This window comes from Oryctolagus cuniculus, chromosome 4, assembly GCF_964237555.1.
Source record: "Oryctolagus cuniculus chromosome 4, mOryCun1.1, whole genome shotgun sequence".
Taxonomy (NCBI): domain Eukaryota; kingdom Metazoa; phylum Chordata; class Mammalia; order Lagomorpha; family Leporidae; genus Oryctolagus; species Oryctolagus cuniculus.
This window is the reverse complement of record NC_091435.1, coordinates 160254767-160271131: the sequence shown is the minus strand read 5'-3', so window position 1 is coordinate 160271131 and position 16365 is coordinate 160254767. Positions and strand designations below refer to the sequence as shown.

General features: G+C 40.3%; 1 protein-coding gene across 12 annotated transcripts in view; it reads left to right on the top strand.

Moving 5' to 3' along the window:
• Positions 1–16365, top strand: part of THRB (thyroid hormone receptor beta) — a 401819-nt gene that overhangs the window by 159830 nt on the left and 225624 nt on the right. The gene's annotated exons all lie outside the window — the stretch shown is intronic.

The window sequence follows — 16365 nt, the reverse complement described above, 5'->3', positions numbered from 1 at the left end:
TTGAAAATGTTTTACATACAAATAAATGTTATCTTCTAATTCCATTTCCCCCAAAATTTAATCAAGTACCCTTGCACATATATGCTCTAAAAATACAATCAAACCGATAGTTTATATGGATGGTTTTTCATTCAGCATTTTATTATAGTGATTTCTCGAATTGTGAGTTTGCACTTGTTTTAGTAGTTGTACAATCACTTTTGAAGACTACTCCTACCCCCAGTTTGGCCCCTGAGAGACATCTGCGCCTGTAAATTTTTCTCTGCGTTTGCGGCGGCTAATGCATGCAGCCCTGTCACTTTCTTCTTCAGTCTGGCCCTTGGGAGCTGACATTCACAACCCTTCTTTAGCCCATGGCCCTCCCTCACAGCGACAGCATCAATACCTTGGGCCATGAGGCTTGGCCCAAAACATGTCTACCTTTCTTAGAGTGTGGAAGATAAGCTAGGACGGGCAAGTTGCCCAAAAGTGATCCAAGAACCTTTTGTAGGGAAAGTTCTGTTTAATAGGACCAAAGAGAATACTTTAAAATGAAAGTTTTATTAAGGTGAAATTTGTCCCTGTGTTAGAAAGATAAGCTTTATTCTCACATGCCTGAACTAGCTCCTCCCAACATGTTAGCTAATGCCTCTGTAGACACACGGTTTCAATGACCTGAGAAAGACTTTGCACCCTGAAAAGACAGATAAAGGAAATTCTAGACCATGGGTGCCTGTATCTCAGTGATGCACGTAGATGCTCACACCATTCTTCATTGTTAGTTGCAGAGTGCTTTGTTCCTTTTTCAAAAAGTGTCTTTGTGTTTCTCCAAATGAGCTGGCTCCCTCTCTCCCATCTGTCGGAAATGCCAGAAAACTTATGGAAAGCAAGAGTGACAGTGGCTCCCTGGAAGGGCAGCAGGGAGCACCTGTCACCTAGTCCCAGGAGCCCTCTGCTCTCAGATGCCCTGGTGCTGTAGACCTGGCTACAGAGGTGCGACCAGATGTGTCTGGCTTACAGGTGCTGGGCTGCCTGTTCCTAGACACCGGCTCTGCCTTGGGTGGTTTACTGTATGCCTGTGAAAGTGTTGTTTAAGAACTTATTCTGGAAGCAATCAGACAACTTATAAAGATGCATGTGCCATAGTAAGTGGATGTACATTAGAAAAGCAGGTGAGCAGGCCAGGAAAGGCAAGACTACACACCGGCACCAAGCTAGGGGTCAGGTAAATATGCAAAATGCCTACCATTCCTGGTTCAATAACTTGAAATTGAGTTCCTAATATTTTCCAGGAATTCTAGAAGACAGTGTTTTTCAAACTTATTTGTGCCACATTCTTAGTCCATGAAACCATCTTCCATTTCTAATGAATTAAAACGTGAAACGGAATAGAAGATATCAGAGGGCACTAAGCAAAGTAGGCTGTTTTTTCCTTAAATGTATATTTCAGATTCATATGTGTGTTTGTGTATTGGGTTTCCATCTGTGGCCGTGGTAAAGAAAGTTTGGAAATGACTGATCTAAGAGTATATGCCAATTTAGGGTAGTTTTTTGGAAGCCAATGGGAAGGGGAGAAACTGACTCATTACACAATCTTTAGTGCTAATCTTTCATGATGACACACAAGGAAAGCAAATCTACTGTTCTTCAAAAGAGAAAAATGAAAGACACACTGCTGAAAATTCTCATAGCCTAAGGCTTTCTGCTTGCTTCTTCCCCTCCCCAACCCCATGTGAGGTGGCAGACAGACATCCTATAAGGTGGCTGAACTTTGCCCTGATGTGTGCTTTTATCTTTTTTTTTTAAAAAAAGATATATTTTGTTTATTTGGAAGGCAGAGTAACAAGGAGAGAAAAAGAGAGATCTTCCATTGACTGGTTTACTCTCCAAATGTTTTCGACAACCGGGGCTGGACCAGGCCAAAGCCCAGAGCTAGGAACTTCATCCAGTTCTTCCACACGGGTGGCAGGAACCCAAGCACTTGGCTGCTATCTGTTGGTTTCCTAGGTATGTCTGCAGGGAGCTGGATCAGAAGTGGAGCAGCTGGGATTCAAACCAGCACTCTGACACGGGAGGCCAGTGTCCCAGGCGGCAGCTGAATCCACTGCACCCCAATGCCTATGTTACCCCATATGTCTTACGTTATTTCGGTGCTAAGGAGGAACCACTCATATGATATTCTTCAAGTAAACTTATTTATTAAAGTTAACCGTACATTCGTTCAGAGACAGAGATGTAAAGAAATCAGAAACACACAGTAGAGGTTTTCACAAAGTAAATGTTTTCTGTGACCCCCATTTAGAACAGGGTGGGGAACACTTTTCCTGCTGAGGGCCATTTGGATATTTATAAGATCATTCGCTGGCCATACAGAATGATCAACTTAAACATTAACCTGCTGTAGATTTATTGAATTTCGAGTCTCACCTGTCATTGTCTTGGCAGGGCCAGACCTAATGATTTCTTGGGCCCTGTATGGCCCGAGGGCCAGACAGTCCCCACCTCTGATATAGACCCTGAAATGGAGCATTGATGAGACGCAGAAATACCTCATACCCTCTTCAGTCTCTCCCCAAACGGAGCCTGGAGTCTCGGAGTTCTAAAACCTGAGCTTAACCATGCTTTGTTCCGAACTTTATATTACGCACTGAAATAGAACGGACTTTCTTATGTCGGGCTGGCTGTGCTCAATATTGCATTTGAAGACTACCGCTGCTGACTTTTCCCCACTGCGTCTGTAGGTCACAGCTTTTCCCCCATTCTGCTGATGAACATTTGAATTGTTTCTAGCTTGCGACTATCACGGGTAGTTTGGTGAACGTGCATACACGTTCTTTTGGGTTTGGGAGTGGAATTGCTAGTCCATAACATCTGTATACTCAGCTTTGGAGAAGACTGTAGAACCGTCCGAATGATTGCACTCCCAGTGCAAATGATTACACTTCCACCAGCATTCTATGTGTGAGAGTTGGAGCTTCTCCACACCTCTTCCATCACCAGATACTGGCAGTAGTTTTTAATTTTAGCTGTTCTTGATGTGTGTAGATACCTCGTTGTGTTTTTAAATTGCACTCCCATGATACATAAGATGGATAACTCTTTTTGACAGGCAGAGTTAGACAAGGATGGATAAATTTTTCCATGTGCTTTTTTGCATTTGAGAATCTTCTTGTGTTAGAATATCAACAGTTTCCGGCCATTTTATGGTTAGCTGTCTGTCTTTTCTCATTGATCTGGAGCTCTATATTCTGAATCTGATTCCTTTGTCAGTCATGTAAATTGTGAATAATTTTTCACTCTCATAATGGTGAATTTTGGTGAACAGAAGTTCCTAACTTTAATAGACTCTAATTTATTATTTTTTCTTTGTTGTTTATTTCCTTTTAAAATTTATTTTTTTTCTTTCCTTTCTTTTTTCCTTTATTATTAGTGCTATTTGTGCCTTGTTTACAAAAACTTTGTTTATCTCAAAATCATAAACATATTCACCAATAGAACTTCTCGAAGCTTCCCTGTTTTGCCTTTTACTTTTCCACCAGAAGTCCATCTGGAAGTAGTTTTTCTGTATCATGTGAGGGGAGGTACATATGCCAGGGCTCTTTTTGATCTACTTTCTATCTTTGGGTCAGTACCATACTTTTTTAGCTAATATAAACATGACCTCTGTACCCAGTAGTGTAAAAATTCTCTGACATTCTTATCTTTGATGGTGCCTTAAATACATTTGGCTTGTTGCTTTTCCATATAAGTTTTAGAATTAGTTTACTAACTTCCACCAAAAATGCTCATGGGATTTAATAGGGATAATGCTGACTTATATCCTGGTATGAGGAGAACTGACATTGAGTCTTCCAGTTTATGATTTTGTATTCCCTCCCCCCTTTCTCTTCTCTCAATAAGGTTTTAAAGTTTCTATGGAGAAATTTTGCTTATTTTTTATTTTATTTATTTACTTTACATTTTTTATGCCAATATAGGTTTTTCTGGTATTTGTTGCTGGGATGTAGAATTCCAGTAGAATTTTGTATATTCTTAAATCCAGTCACTTGATTCAACAAAATTCACTTACTGGTATTTCAGTAATTTCTTTGTAGAATATTTTGATGTTCCTTATAATCACTATGCTATAGAAAATAATCAGTTTTCTTTCTTCCTTCTTTAAAACATTTTTCCTTCTTGCAGTAGACAGAATATCTGGTATTAGTTCTGTATAGCATTGGTTGTAAAGACACCCTGGATTCAGTCCTAGTCTCATGAGAAGCTTTCTGTATTCACCATAGAGTAAGATGCTTGCTATAGGGTTTTATCACACTAGAAAGTTCTCTCTGAATCCCAGTGTGCTGTAAGATGCTTGCTATAGGGTTTTATCACACTAGAACGTTCTCTCTGAATCCCAGTGTGCTGTAAATGGGAGCGGAAGTCCCTCTTGTTGGGCCATTCAGGATCACTCCATCACAGCCATGGAAACACAGTGGGAGAGGTGTGTGAAATGAAAGGACTCATTATTCTCACACATGGGTAGAGCATCAGGGCAGCCAAGAGACAGTGAGATCCACGGACCAGTGACATTGTTGGGGTCAGGATGGAGTATACAGGTGGATATAGGAGGGCTTGTTGGCATATTTGAATATCACTAGCTCAGGGGAGAGCAAGGAGAGCTTGTGGCAGGGACCTTATCAAACTGATATACCTGGTTGCCTCGGCAGGATGCTCACAGCCTGCTGGTGGGGATTAAGACATCAGGAAAACAAAGTTTTACAAATCTACAATATACCTAGTTTACTGACTTTTTTTTTTTGTAGTGTGAATAGATCTGAGTGAGATAAAATGCTTTTTCTGTATCCATTGAGATGATCTAATCTCAATCTTTTTTCCATCTTTCAATTAATAGGGTACTATACATTGGTTGATTTTGCAATATTAAATCAACCATATATTTCTAGAATAAATCCTTCTTGTTCATAATGTATTATTTTTAAAAAATATCTCAGAACTCAGTTTGTTATCACTTTGTTTAATGTTTTTCGTCTAGATTCATAAAGTACATTAGCTTGTAATTTTCTTTTCTAGTATCATCCTTATTTAACTATGAGATTGAAGCTCTGCTGACCTAAAATAGTTTCATAGGAAGAGGTGAGGCATGATTGCTCTTCTGTATTCCAGATGAACTTAATTTTCCTTTAAGTGTTTGATAGAACTCACCAATAAAGCAGCTGAGGTATAGACAATGTTTTGTGAGGAGATTTTTATGTTCAAATTCCATTTCTTTCATGGATATAGAGCCATTCATATTTTTCTTATTTTTTCCCTGTTTTGGTAAATATTTTTAGTGAGTTGTCCATTTCATTGACATTTTCAAATATTTCCATAAAATATTCATGCATTATCTTTTTGATGTTTGTAGGCTTTACAGTAATTTCATTCTATAATTGTAATTTTTTGCCTTATCTTCTTTTTTCTTGATTAATCTTGCTACAGGGTTGTCAATTTTATTAGCATCTCCCAGTTTTAACCTGACCACTTTTCTCTACTATTCCCCTGTTTTCCGTATTGTTAGTTACTGTTCCCTGTTATTTTCTTCGTCCCACTTCTGTTGACTTGAATTTGGTATTCTCTTTATGACTTCTTGACATTGGTAGTTAAATCATTGATTTTCAGACTTTCTCCTTTACTAGTACATACACTTAGGCATAAAATTTTTCCTCCAATCACACCTTTAGCTACATGTCACATAGCTGATGTGTCGTGTTTTCTTCAGAATTCATTTAACAGTATTGTCTAATTTCCACTGTATTTTCTACTTGACCTATGCGTTAATCCCCAGTGTGTTACAGCAGCAGAGAGTTGATGCCATGGCTAAGCTGCCTCTTGGAATGCACACATCGCATATCAGTGCCTGGATTAGAGTCCCCTCTCTCCTTCTGAGCCAACTTGCCTGGGAGACAGCAGGTGATGGCTAAATTTTTGGGTCCCAGTCACTCATGTTGGAGACCCAGATTGAATTCTGGGCTCCTAGCTGTTGCGGGTGTTGGGGGCATGAACCAACAGATGTAAGATCTTGCTCTATTTCTCTATGTCACTCTGCCTTTCAAATAAGTTTTAAAAATTTTTAAGTGTATTGTTTAATTCCCATTAATTCATGTAATTTTTGGCTATTTTATTATTGATGTCTACTTAATTTCCTTGTGATTGGAGAACATACTCTATATAAATTTTTATCTGTGAAATCTGTTTAAGTTTACTTATTGTGCAGCACATGGAGAATTTTGGTAGATATTAAATTAGCATCCTGTGTGTTCTGTAATTATTAGCCACAATATTCTTTTTTTTTTTTTTTTTTTTTTTTTTTTTTTTGACAGGCAGAGTGGACAGTGAGAGAGAGAGAGACAGAGAGAAAGGTCTTCCTTTTGCCGTTGGTTCACCCTCCAATGGCCGCCGCGGCCGGCGCGCTGCGGCCAGCGCACCGCGCTGATCCGATGGCAGGAGCCAGGAGCCAGGTGCTTTTTCTGGTCTCCCATGGGGTGCAGGGCCCAAGCACCTGGGCCATCCTCCACTGCACTCCCTGGCCACAGCAGAGAGCTGGCCTGGAAGAGGGGCAACCGGGACAGAATCCGGCGGCCCAACCGGGACTAGAACCCAGTGTGCCGATGCCGCTAGGCGGAGGATTAGCCTAGTGAGCCGCGGCGCCGGCCTAGCCACAATATTCTAAATAGGTCAATTAGATTAAATGCATTAATCATGTTGTCCATATCTATATCCTTTCTCCTTTTTAACAGTCTTCCACACTGTGTGTGAATTTGCTTGCTTCGTTTTTTAATTTTAGCAGGCTGGCTTTATGTATCTTGAGAGTTGGTAATAGGTGCATTCAGATTTAGAGTGCTTACATCTTCCTATGTTTGATTATTTCATATTCATGAAATATTTTTTCTTTATAGTAGTATCTTTTGTTTTTAAGTTAACTGTCATAAAAATGTATAATCTATATATTTTAATTCTTTTTTCACCTTGTGTATCCTTATCCAAAGGCATCTCTTTCTAAAAAAAGAAGTATATATTAATTTGAGAGACACCTCACTTTTCACTAGTTCACTCTCCAAATTTCCATGATTGCTGGGGCTGGATCAGCACTGAGGCCAGTAATCAGGAATTCAATCCAGGTCTCCCACATGAGTGGCAAGAACCCAATTACCTGAGCCACCACCCATTGCCTCCAAGTGTTTGCATTAGCAGTGCTGGGAATCAGGAGCTGGAGCCAGGCGTTGAACCCAGGCATTCCCACATGGGATGCAGGTGCCCTCGTCAAGAGCTTAACCACTAAGACAAAAAACTACGCTGTCTGTATCATTTGAATAGCATTTATCTAGGATTTTTATTTTGTTTTCCTTAATTTTTAAAAGTATTTATTTGTTTTATTAATTTGAAAGGAAGACAGGGTAGGGTGCAGACAGAGCCTTTGCATTTGATACAGAAAAGAATTGAATACCCATCCATTTCCTGTGCTAGCAAAAATGACAATAGCAATGACAGTGGACACATAGCATGCTTTTGTGTGCCAGACACTCTTCTCAGCACTTTCAACGCTGTAATAGTAACACACTTGATTTAGTCCTCAACGTAACTCCATGCATTAGGTATTGTTGCTGTCCCCGTTTTCCTGCTGTGGAAGCCCAGGAGCACCTGTGTCCTGCATACCTACACAGGGCGGGGCAGGGCCTTGGTGCTCTTGGAAGGGATGACATCAGATTTGTGAAGATCTCCCACCAGAAGAGTTGCCAGAGTCAAGCACAGGCATGTTATGTTGATCCATTTGTCTTATTTTTTACTTTGGAAAATAGCAATAAGAACACAGAATAAAACTGAAATCACCAATATCCAGCCATCCAGAGATGACCAGTTTTAGCAATTAACTGTATATTCACCTAGCCTTTTGCTATTATAAATGACACCACGTCACTAAACCTTTGCAAATTTGCAAATGAGGAGATTTCAGAAAAGCTCATGGAAATTTAAGCTAAAATGTTTGAAATCCATGCAAATAAGTATAGCCATGATCATTTCTTTATCTAAGACAAGTTTTGCAAAGTAGGAATGCCAAATTAAAGAATGCAAAAAAATTGGAGCATTTTGGTCCACTCACTCACTGTTTATTGACTGTGGTGTGGGGGAGGATGCACAGTAAATGGTTGAATGCCAAAGTGAATGAATGTCAAAATAACCACATAGAAGAAAGGATATTCCAGGGCCAGAGTATTGGCAAGAAAGACCCTAGATAATCTCTGGTGTGATGATTGCACAGTATCTATTTACTTTTTTCTTCGTAAAAGGAGAAAAGAGATTGGAATGTTTTCAATAAATAGCTTTGTTGTGGTAGACAGCATGGAAACACACAGCTTTTATGGTTGGTTGGTCTGTTTGTTTTTCCTGGTAATTACGTTGCTCCAGTTCTAATTGTGCCGACTTCATCCGAGAAGTCGTTACCAAGCTTGTTCTTGCTTATAATCTGGACTGACAGCCTCAGTTCTCAGATTCTGCTCTTGCTCCTTCATGGGTAGCACTTTCCTGCCATGGTTTCTTTGTAGATAGCTTCAAGGGTGGCCCTCCAGAGCCGTGAATGCCGCCCTTGTTCACAAGGGTAGGAGGGAGAATAAGCTAATTCTACCTAAGAGAGAAGACAGTTAACTGATGCTGTGTTTCCATTGCTGTTGGAAAAAGAACAGTAAATGACAGCAAAATTGAATAGCTTGATACTTGCACAGTGTGAATTACCCAGCGGAAGAGGTGTGTTGAGAGGGAGAGTGAGGATTTGATCTCTGCCTTTCAGTTTTCAGTCATTGTCAACCACCAAGTACAAAAGTTGGCTCCGCAAACCTTGGCTTCGTCCAGGATACTAGGGAACAAGCCAAGAGATTTTTTTTCCCTTGCTAAGTTGTACAGGATTGGTCTTTGTGGATATGTTTACATGGGTGAATAAAGTCAGAGTGCTTTGGTCATTTTGCTACAGTAGTGTTTTTCAAACTGTGGATTGGCCCTATTAGTGGATAATGAAATCAGTTTAGCAGGTCATTACTAACCTTTTAAAACGAAATTGTGTATAAAATAGAAGAGGGCAGAATTTGATGGTAAGGAAAACTTCCAAGTGCCTCAAATGAGTAGGTTTATTATTTTGTGGAACCTGCACTTTAGTTCGATATACATACCCTCATCTGTGCTTGTATATATATATGTGTGTGTGTGTGTGTGTGTATGTGTATATTGTGTATATGTATATATATTGTGTGTGTATATCTATATTACACACACACACGAAGATGGAAACAAGTTATTTTTGCAGATCATGGTCAAATAATTACTGTCGGGAATTTATTACTTTATACTTTTTTCAATTTTGTGGAAATATTTTGTATATATAAAGTTGTCAAAATGTTATTTGTTTCAAATTAAATAGATCATACTTTGGAGTTTGAGGTAAGCAAGGAAAGTCTTCATGTTGACATGAGTAATAATAATTTTCTTGCTGTTCAACCTCGAGCGGAAAAAATTTGACTGATCTGAATCTGTCTTTGTTATGGTTCTATATTGAAAGCAACTCTGGTTATTATATCTCCCTTCAAATGTCATATTAAAAAATGTCACAAGTAAGAAAATAACCACAGTGACATTCAAATAACAACCAAACATTGAAAGGTAGATAGCTTATAGTGATACCATATGTCTACTTACCTACGATCCTTTAAAATTTGCCTAATGATGAAGTCAATCCTAGTTGACTGAGATAACAGGCCAATTTTAAAACTTTTATGTGTATTTGATAATAGAATAAGGGCTTATACAAGCAAAAACATTCCACTTAATTCAGCTTAACTCGAATTTATATTTGAGTTAACAGTAAGTGGACTCATGAACTTGGGTAAGACCTAGCTAGTTCCAGGAAGATTCTCACATGTGGAAAGTATGAATGTAAGTACATATATGCAAACCATATTTGCATGTAATACATTCTACCAAATATATGCATTCATTTCATATTTAAAAACCGAAGAACAGTCAGCACAGTAAAGTAAAATAGTGGCTGTAGACAAATATTGACACCACCTGTTGGCAATGGATGCATGAGGTGCTATTTGACAAATATTTGGAGGTTTCATTTGGACTCACAGTCAGAAAAGTTTGCATGTGGTGACTATGGAAAGAGACAGTGGTGACAAGACATGTGCCTGTGGTTATCTTGGAACTTTCCAGATTAGTAAATCCGGATGATAGCTTGGAAACATGAGCTGTTACCCCCGTTTCATAAAAGGAAGGAAAAAAGTAGCAGATGGATGTTACCAAGAGTTAAATCTTTCAGCACCTCTTGTTCTTCTTTTATTTCTGTTCAAGTCCATCTAGATTATTTGATGAGATTTTGTCTCATAAGTGTTTGTGTCTGTTTACTCATTTCTGTTGTTGTTGCCACTGTTAGAGGTTTGGTCCTCATTAAAAGACTTGGAACAGAAGCTTTTTAAATGGCTTCCTTACTCTGGTGCTGAGACACTTTGATGGGGTCAAGGGTTAGGGCTCCCTGTGAAAGCTGTGCACCATCTCTCAGGAGACTGAATGCTTCCCAAACTTCTGCAAATGAGTAAAAGAGGGTTGTGAATCCCTGAAGTCTGCACTTCAGTAATAACTCCTAGTCTAGTTTGTCTCAATGTATGCCTCAATTTCTATCAGATTAATATTCCTAATGCACAGTTTGGATCATGTTACCGTCTGCTCAGAACCACTGAATTTCCTGTTGGCTTTAAAACAAAAATCCAACCTGCTTGGATTAAAAATCCAAAACTCTCCAATTATTGGCCCCATTTCTGCCTTTGTGGTCTCATCACACGCTCTCCACCCTTGCTTCCCCTCCCAAATGCACCATCTTCTAAGCCAAACCAGAATCCTTGCTGTCCCCCCAGTATTTGCTGCACTTTGCCGCCTGCCTGAGCTGGGCATCCTTCCCCTCACTGCACTCTAGAGAGCCCTTTTGAACTTTCAAACCCAGTGTTGGTTCTGATTCTCAGTCGTTTCCATGTAGCACTCAGCACTGAGCGTGTCTTCTGCAGCTCGGAAGCTCAGCACCTTACATAGTTCCTTGAATACCATGATGGTGCCGCTGCCTGTTTGCCCTCACATCCTTGCCTTCCCCTTTCCCTGTGTTACTGAGGGGTCACTCCTTGAGGTTTGGAGATCCTCTGGGTTCAGCCACTAGAAAGCCTTGGAGAGAGACTGGAAGACCAAAGACAGGCAGTGGCCAGGGTATTTCTTCTGTCTCTGCTTCAGTCTAACAGCTGTGTCTTCTCTATCCTTGCACTGGCTACCGGAGAGGCCCTTTGTTGCCTGCAGCTTCTGTTGGGTGGTGTTGGTCCCAGATCTCCAAAATCAAAACCTCCATTCTTGTCCAGATATTGTAGGAGTTTCCTGCTGTTGCTGAGTTCCTGGGTGCCTCATTCTCCCCTGTTTGACTTCACATCTTTTCCTCACTTGTATAATCAGTTCCCTGTATGATAATCCTTCTGTTGAGATTCGTAGATCATTTTATACTTATGTTTGCCTGTATCAGCCTTGACTGATGCACCTGGCATTTGGCGGATATCTGCAGACTTCATTACCTACTTTTAAACTGTCTTCTTTGTGGGTATCTCTTTTTTGAGTGAAACAGGAGTAAGTCCTGTATAACCATTTTTAGTACCAATAACATTGCTTGGGGTATCCCGGGTTGGTAACAGATTACCTCAAAACTCAAAGGTTTAATAAGTTCATGAATCTAGGGGTTAACTGGATGCTTGTTGCAGTCTTAGCTGGGCTCACTCATTTTTCTGTGGCCAGCTATGTGGGCAGCCAGTGGGCTCTGTCCCTCTTAATAGGGCTCCCTCATAAGTGTGGGACTGGGCTGGTCTAGGCTGATCTAGGTTGGCCTTGGTGGAGACAATTGATATTAGTCAATTGTACTGTGTGTCAGTCACCCTGCAGTCTAGCTAGGCATGTTCCCATGGCAGTCTCAGAGGAGCCAAGGAAAATACTTCAACACAACAAGAATGTTTCCAAACTTCTATATTCAGCCTAGCTGGTAGTATTCCATTGGCCAAAGCACTCCTGTGATTTGGTTCACTCCTGTGAACCAAAGGATACAGGAAAATAGAATCCACCTCTTGGGTGAGCAGAAATGTGAAGTTATATGACAAAAAGGTAGATGCAGGGACAGGTAAAGCCCTGCACTTACTGTTAACAATACAATATAGTGCACTTAAAAATGGATTAAGGGGTGCTCAATTGGTGAAGCAGTTAAAATACTGCTTAAGACACCTACATCCACATCAGAGTGCCTAGGGTTCAAGTCCTGGCTCTGCTGCCTATTCCAGCTTCCTGCTAATGCGCACCTTGGAAGGCAGCAGGCGATGGCTGGTGTGGTTGGGTCCCTGCTGCCCATATGGGAGACCTGAATTGAGTTCCTGGCTCCAGGTTTTAGCCTGACCCAGCCCCATTTGTTGATTCCATTTAGAGTATAATCCAAGCAGATGGGAAATCTAGCTCCTCTTCCTCCTTTTCCTCCTCCTTCTCCTCTCCCTCTCTCCTTCTCCCTTTCCTTCCCTCTCTTTTTCTCTCTCTCTGCCTTTCAATTTAAATAAATAAATAAATCTTTAAAAGTTTTGTTAAAAATTGTAGAGCTCATGCTAAATGTTTTACCCCAATAAGAAAAGAAAGAAAAACCAAATTGGGGGGGGGGGGGCACATTAACAAAGTTTCCAAAAGCAAAGCCAAGAGAAAGGATTTAGTTCTTTAGAAGATACAAAGTATCACCATATCAATAAGAAAATAACTATCAACCCAATAGGAAGAAAGCACAAAGAAGAAGGAAGGAGGAAGGAGAGGGAGGAGAATTTATAGAGTAAGAAATACAAATAACTTTAAAACTTATCAAAAGATCCTCAGCTTCCCTCACCCTCAAGAGATAAGTGAATTCAAACTAGGATTCCATGTGTTTCCTATGGAGATAATGGTCAATAACATACCATGTTGCAAAGTCTGGAGAAACAGGACTTTCAGACGTGGAATTTAAACTGAAGCAACCTCTCTATAGTCTAATTTGGAAACATCAATCAAAATGTAAAATGGCCATTCCCATTGAATGGCTAATTTCATGTCTTAAAATTTGTCATAAATTAACTTACATATGTGAGAATTACAGTTATGCAAAGGTATGCATTGTAGCCCTACTTGAAATAGCAGAAGGAAAGACTTCACTGGCCTTCAATTAGTGTGAGTTTGGATTAATGATAAAATGGGATACTATGTAACTGTCAAAATAAAAATCAAAAGGACTGAGTAAGCTGTTTCCAAAAAGTAGAATATAAGTTATTAATGTAGTACAGTCTTTCCCAGACTGCTAAGATTTGAAGAGGGATAGTAAGATAAATAGGATTAATTTTGGGCATATTAATTGTCTTAAAATTAAATTTAAATCTAACCCATTTGAAACTTTACAATAAAATACACATCATGTATTTGTTAATTTGTCCTGTGCTTTTTCATTTGGACAAAGTTGTTGCCCCAAAAAGAAAAAAAAAGCCAAGTAAAGAGCCATTTATAAATAACATATTAGTAAACCAAGTTAAAGGGGCTTATTTATCCTTTAACCTTCAATTTGCATTCATTGGGAGCAGTCATGGAAATAATGCCAACCTCACCTGGGTCAGATGGCTTAGCAAAATGAACTGCTTCATGCCCACAAATAAATGCATCCCAAATATAAATATGAATCAGTTACAAAATAGATTCGTTTGAAACTACAAAATAACCGCACTGCTAATATATTTGTGGCCCAATTAAAAATGTGTAAAGAACACATATTCTGAGCTAAAGTTGTCCCAGGGAGCAATTCTCATTTTTGCTTTGAATCTTGTGTAAACAAAACCCCAGGCAGTCTCCTTGGAGTCAAGCGTAAAGTCACAGCTCCCTGTTTTCTCAAGAAGAGAGGCATTAAAAATGGGTGTGTTTATGCAGAGGGTTTGGGGCTTGACCCTGCTGGAGAGGGTCTGGGCCTTGACCCTGCTGTTTCACATCCCTGTACTACCCCCCCCCCACTCCCCACCCCCCACCCCCCCACCCCCAGCCATCACAGGGAATTCACTTTGAATTTGTCCACTGGAAGAAGTCTGATTTGTTCCCAACTGGGGGCATACCGTGAAAAAGATGCCGAGTGTTTGTGTTTTCACACAATTTGGAAGCTACCTCGGTGATGCCATTTTGTTCTCCTCTTAGCAGTTTCTTTAAAACCCTAGCCTGTTCTCAGCCATTCAGAACAAAGCCCATGACCCCAGAGTGCCTGGGTGAGATTCCTGGCTAGCCTCCCCTTCACTGTTGGAGCAAAATGTTTAACTTTTCTCTGCCTCCTCCTTGCTCATCTGGAAGATGGATTTATTAATACTATCTGCCCTAAATGTCAGTGTGAGGATTAAATCAGTTTAAATAGTTAGCACAACCCAGCCCCTAAAGCTTGCCAAATAAAGATTATGTGTAAAAATGTTTATTATCATGTGAGAATTTTTAGGTTGTTTTCCTGGAGTCAAGTTCAAACAATTCTCTTCAAAGTCTGAATCAGAATTATATTCTCAGAAAAATATGGTGACGTCCAATACTGTTTTGGTACAAAAGCACTGTTTATTTTTAGCTACTAATGCCAGATGTAATGGTGTATATTTATTCATAATATTCATAAGGCACTAACAGTTAAAAAACACAAGGTTCTCCCTGGATTTGTTAATGTAGCTTTTGAGAGTGCTTTTGGACTATGGTATGCTTTTTAAATACTTTGCTCTTCAGCCTGCCACAGTCATTTTCTTGTTTAGAAAACAGTGAGAGAGCACTGAAGGGCTTGGAGTTGAAAGTGCAGGACAAGAGCCGTAGAGAGATATTTTGAAGAAAATAGATAAATACAATTCCCAAGTCTTCCCTAATGCTCTGTTTTAAAGGAAGACAATTAATAATTAGCAAATTCCCTTTCAACGCATGAAGTGTCCATTTTACATGGAGCTGTGGTATGCAAGAGCCACCATAAAAACAAGGCCAGGCAGCATCTTCAGAAGCCCAGATAGTGCAGCAGAGAAAATTTGCACGTGCACACATACGCACACCCACACATAACCAACAATCACTTTAATGATATAACAAGCAGTTTTATGGTGCCATAGACGTTGGCTCCTGGGTAAAGAGACAATAACCGAGTGTTTATTTATTCAGCGTGGCAGTTAAAGGAAGGGAGCTGTTAGCAGCATAGTTAGAGCTCTCATATTAAGTCAGAAGTACAGAATGAAGGGTGGGCTACATCCCAAACTGGAGGGCCTGCATTGGAGGGCCAGCTCCACTCCCAATTCCAGCTTCCAACTAATGTACACTGTGAGAGGCAGCAGGTAGTAGTAGATCAAGTACTTGGTTCCCTACCACCCACATGGGAGACCTAGATGGAGTTCTGGGCTCCTTGCTTCAGCGCCCAAACTCCAGCTGTTGAGGGCATTTGAGGAGTAGCTACAGATGGAAGATTCTCTCTCTCTCTCTCTTTCTCTTTCTCTCTGCCTTTCAAATAAAGATGAACAGAATTTTTTAGTGGAGAATGAAAGGTACATTTGCAGAGATTCATACCGCTTAGGTTCATTAGCAACACACAAACACTGTTCATTGCCTTGGATACAGATATGTATGTGAATGTAAAAACAAATAAATAAACAAAGTGGCCTGGAAAAATAGAAACAAATCCATGATCTGGGCTTGGGGTGAACTGTTATACCTATGCTCTTTTAAAATTTTTAATGTAATTAAAAATGGTTCCTGGGATAGGTCTTTACATATTTAATTTGAAAAACAGCACAGCAGAAATGACAATGTGTTAACAATGGTCCACCCTGGGTAGTGGAAACCCTGGCGTTGGTTGCACTCAACTCGGTTGTTTTTCTCTGCTTCTGAGCTGCAGGATGACAACACACATTGTAGGACCACAGGGCCCCAGAAAGTAGGTCCTCCCAGCCTCAAGGACAAATTCAGATGTGCCCTCTGTGGTGGAGCAGATGCTACTCACTGGTGGCAGGGCCCTTCTCTCTTGCTTGTATCTGGGGGACGTGTTCCCAGCTTGCGTGCACCCGTCGCAGTCTAGGGCCTCTGTAGTTCGTGCTCTGGTGCAGATCTGTAAGCAGCTGCCAATGCCCGGATGAGGGACAGCCAGGGCTTCCATAGGTGAAGACCTGTCCCAGGAACCATCTGCTGATGGGAAGCTGGATTGTGTGTAGCACAAAGACCTCACCCATCTGAGATTCATGTGTGCCTTTTAGTAAGCCTGGGAGTCCAGAACTCTTGGATCCTATTCCTGAAAAGCCA